The sequence below is a fragment of the Callospermophilus lateralis genome, chromosome 2 (genome assembly GCF_048772815.1).
Source record: "Callospermophilus lateralis isolate mCalLat2 chromosome 2, mCalLat2.hap1, whole genome shotgun sequence".
In the NCBI taxonomy this organism is placed as follows: Eukaryota; Metazoa; Chordata; class Mammalia; order Rodentia; family Sciuridae; genus Callospermophilus; species Callospermophilus lateralis.
The window spans coordinates 91395568-91400578 of NC_135306.1; positions in this window are offsets into that span (position 1 = coordinate 91395568).

Below are 5011 nucleotides of genomic sequence, written 5' to 3' on the forward strand. Positions count from 1 at the left end.
GTTAGAATATGAGTCAGGGTCAGGGTTAGTATTAAGTTTAGGGTTAGGACTCGAATTAGGGCTAGGGTTATGTCAAGGTGTAGTGTTAGGGTTTGGTTTAAGTTAAGGTTTAGGATTAGGGCTGCTGCTCAGTTTTGTTTTAGTCCTAGGTTTAGGGTTTGGGCTAGTTATAAGATTATCATTAGGGTTAAGGCTAGTGTTAGTGTTTGGCTTAGGCTTTGGGTTAGGTGTAGATTTGGATTTAGTGTTAGATCTACGATTAGGGCTAGGTCTAACTATAGGGCAAGTGTTAGGGCTAGGGTTACAGTTACAGTAATAAATAGGGTTAGAACTAGGGCTAGGGACAGGGTGAGAGTTAGAGTTAATCTTGGGACCATGGTTTTGGTTAGATTTAGGATAGAGCTAAGTTAGGGCTAGAAATAGGGATAGTGTTAGTGTTCAACTTAGTCCTAGTGTTAGGGCTAGGTTTATAGTTAATTTTAGGGTAAGGTATGGTTTATAGCTAGTTTTAGAGGTAGGGTGAGGGTTAGAATTAGGGTAAGGTCTAGGTTTAGGGTTAGGGTTATGATTAAGGATAGGTTTATGGCTAGGGTGAGGGTTAGGGTTTGTTTTAGGGTTAGGTCTAAAATTAGGTCTAGGGCTAATGTCAGCTCTAGTGTTACAGTTTGGGTGTAGATTTAAGGTTAGGTTTCTGTCTAGGTCTATTGTAAGTGTTAGGCTTATGGTGAGGGTCAGGTTTAGAGCTAGGTGTATGTTAAGGGTCAGGATCAGGGTTAAGATTTGTTTTAGGTTAAGGTTTTGGGATAGGGTACAATGAGTATTAGGGTTATGGTTAGGGTTAGGGTAATTGATTGGGTTAGGTTTAGGTTTCACTGTAGGTTCAGGGCAATGGAGAGATTTAGGGTTAGCAAAAGGTTAGGGTTTTGCCTAGGATTAGCTTTAGGATTAGGGTTATCACAAGGATAATATATTGGGTTAGAGCTATTGTAAGGGCTAGGGTTAGGTTTGGATTAGAGCTACAGTTAGAGTAGGTTTTGGGTTAGGGATAGTAACTCTAGCTTAGGGTCTGGTTATGGTTATATTTTGGTTAAAAATTTGGTTTTGAGCTAGGATTAGGACTAATACGAGGGTTAAGTTTAGTGTTATTGTCAGGGTTAGTTTTAGGGTTAGGGCTTGGGTTTTCATTAGGGTTAGGGTAATAGATTTGGTTAGATGGTTAAGATTAGGTTCAGGTTTAAGTTTAGTTTTATGCCTAGGATTACTCTTGGTTTTAGGGTAAGACTTATTGTTTGAGTTAGGGTTAAGGCTATGGCAAGGTTTATGTTTAGAATTAGGCCTAGAGTTAGGTTTATGATTTTGGTTAGGGTTTTGGTTAGGGTTAGGTATAGGGTTATCATTAGGTTTAGGGTTAGAGTTAGGGTATTGACTGTGTTAGAGCTAGTGTTAGGTCTAGGGTTAAGGTTAGGATTAGGGCTATGGGTAGAGATATGATTAGGAATAGTTCTAGGGTTATGTTTAGCCTAAGGGTTAGGCTTTGAGATAGGGTTAGGATTAAGGTGAGGGTTAAGATTAGCGTTAGGACCAGGCTTAAGGATAGGGTTAGTGTGAGGGTTATGCTTAGGGAAGGTTTAGATCTCCATTATGGTTAAAGTGTTGTGTGAGGTTTAACCTTAGGTTTAGTGTTAAGTGTAATGTAAGATCTAGAGTTCTGATTAGAGCTAATTTTAGAGTTAGGGTTACAGCTAGGTCTAGTGTTGGTTTAGGTTTAGGGTAAGGGTCAGGTTTAGAGCTAGGTTTAATGTCAGTGTCAGCGCCAGTGTTCAGGTTAAAGTTAGGTTTAGGGTGAAAGCCAGAACAGAACTAGGGTTAGGTCTACTAGTAGGATTAGTGTTTGTTTTAGGCTGCAGTTAATTGTTATAGCTAGGACTAAGTTTTGTTTAAGTCAAGAGCTAGAGTTATAGCTAGATTTAGGAGTAGGTTTAGGTCTAGGGCTAGTGTTAGGGTTAGGTTTGGGTATAAGGTTACTGGTAGGGCTAATTTCAGGTTTCAATTTTGGTTCAGGGTCAGGTTTAGACGTATAATTAATGTTAGGGTCAGAATAAGGGTGATGGTTAGGGTGAGGTTTTGGGTTAGGGTTAAATCTAGAATTAGGGCTAGTGTTAGGACTAGTAATAGGGTTATTGTTTTGGTTTGGCTAAAAATTAGCATTTAGACTAGTGTTAGCATTATGAATAGGGTTTGGCTTAGGGGAATAAATAGGATTATTGCTAGGGTTAGGTCTAGGATTACGGTTAGGTTTAGGGCTAGTTTTAAGGTAAGGTTTAGGGTTAAATCAAGGTTTAGAGGTCGAATTAGGTCTATTTTTTTGTTAAAGTTAGGGCTAGGGTTTGGCTAAGGCCAATGTAATAATTCGGGTTATTATTAGGGTTAGTTTTAGTGATAAGGTTTAGGCTAGGTGTTGTTTTACCATTAGTTTTAGGGTTAGGGTGATTTTAGATCTAGGTTTGTGTTTGGATTTGAGTCAGGGTGAGGGTTAAATTTAGGTCTAGCATTTGAATTAGAGCTTGGGATATGGCTAGTTTGGGGTTGGGGTTTGGTTTAGGTTAAGGTTTAGGATAGAAAAATGGCTAGGTTTTGTTTTAGGGCTGGGTCTTGGATTATGGCTAGTTTTAAGATTAGCAATAGTGTTAGAGCTAGTAGTAGAATGAGGTTTAGTCTTAATATTAATGTTAAATTCAGAGTTATGTTTAGATCTTGGGTTAGGGCTATGGCTAAGGTTTAGGCTAAGGTTAGGGCTATTGTGAGGTTTAAGGTAAAAAAAAGGGTTATACATAGAAATAGGGCTAGGGTGTGAGTTAGAGTAAGTCTCAGGGTTACAGTTAGGGGTAGGGTTAAGGTTAGGGTTCAAATTGGGCTAGGATTAGTGCTATGATTAGTGTTAGGGTTAAGCCTATGGTTAGGGCTAGGGTTAGGGTTAGTTTTAGGGGAAAGAATGGGGTTATATAGCTAGTTTCAGTGCTAAGGCGAGGGTTATATTTAAGGATAGGGCTAGGGTGAGAGTTTGAGTTAGCATTAAGTCTAGGTTTAGTGCTAGGATGAGGGCTAGGCTTTGTGTTAAAGTTAGGGCTAGGATTAGGGCTAAGCATAATGTCAGGTGTATGGTTAGGTTAGGAATAGTATTAGGAATAGGTTTATGTCTAGGTCTAGTATGAGGGTTAGGTTTAGGGTAGCAGTCAGGTATAGAGCTAGGTTATTATTAGGGTAAGAGTCTGGGTTAGGGTTTGGTTTGCTTAAGGTTTTTTTTTTTAATTAATTTTTATTGTTGGTTGTTCAAAACATTACATAGTTCTTGATATATTATATTTCACACTTTGATTCAAGTGGGATATAACTCCAATTTTTACCCCGTATGCAGATTGCAGAATCACATCAGTTTCACATCCATTGATTTACATATTGCCATACTAGTGTCTGTTGTATTCTGCTTCCTTTTCTATCCTCTACTATCCCCCTCCACCCGTCACCTCCCCTCTTCTCTCTCTACCCCCTCTAGTATAATTCATTTCTCCCCCTTATATTTTTCCCCCTTTCCCCTCACTTCCTCTTTTATGTAATTTTGTATACCCCTGAGGGTCTCCTTCCATTTACATGCAATTTCCCTTCTCTCTTCCTTTCCCTCCCACCTCTCATCCCTGTTTAATGTTAATTTTCTTCTCATGCTCTTTGTCCCTACTCTGTTGTTAGTTACTCTTTTTATATCAAAAAAGACATTTGGCATTTGTTTTTAAGGGATTGGCTAGCTTCACTTAGCATAACCTGCTCTAATGCCATCCATTTCCCTCCAAATTCTATGATTTTGTCAATTTTTAATGCAGAGTAATACTCCATTGTGTATAAATGCCACATTTTTTTTATCCATTCATCTATTGAATGGCATCTAGGTTGGTTCCACAGTCTTGCTATTGTGAATTGTGCTGCTATGAACATGGATGTAGCAGTGTCCCTATAGTGAGCTCTTTTTAGGTCTTTAGGGAATAGACAGAGTAGGGGAATAGCTGGGTCAAATGGTGGTTCCATTCCGAGCTTTCCAAGAAATCTCCATAGTGCTTTCCAAATTGGCCGCAACAATTTGCAGTCCCACCAGCAATGTACAAGTGAACCCTTTCCCCACACCCTCACCAGCACTTCTTGTTGTTTGACTTCAGAATGACTGCCAATCTTACTGAAGTGAGATGGTATCTTAGGGTGGTTTTGATATGCATTTCTCTGACTGCTAGAGATGGTGAGCATTTTTTCATGTACTTGTTGATTGATTGTATGTCCTCCTCTGAGAAATGTCTGTTCAGGTCGTTGGCCCATTTGTTGATTGGGTTATTTGTTATCTTATTGTCTAATTTTTTTAGTTCTTTGTATATTCTGGATATTATGGCTCTGTCTGAAGTGTGAGGAGTAAAGATTTGTTCCCAGGATGTAGGCTCCCTATTTACCTCTCTTATTGTTTCTTTTGCTGAGAAAACACTTTTTAGTTTGAGTAAGTCACATTTGTTGATTCTAGTTATTAACTCTTGTGCTATGGGTGTCCTATTGAGGAATTTGGAGCATGACCCCACAGTATGTAGATCATAGCCAACTTTTTCTTCTATCAGACGCCATGTCTCTGATTTGATATCAAGTTCCTTGATCCACTTTCAGTTAACTTTTGTGCATGGCGAGAGAAAGGGATTCAGTTTCATTTTGTTGCATATGGATTTCCAGTTTTCCCAGCACCATTTGTTGAAGATGCTATCCTTCCTCCATTGCATATTTTTAGCCCCTTTATCAAATATAAGATAGTTGTAATTTTGTGGATTGGTTTCTGTGTCCTCTATTCTGTACCATTGGTCCACCTGCCTGTTTGGTACCAGTACCATGCTGTTTTTGTTACAATTGCTCTGTAGTATAGTTGGAAGTCTGGTATAGTTATACCACCTGATTCACACTTCCTGCTTAACATTGTTTTTGCTATTCTGGG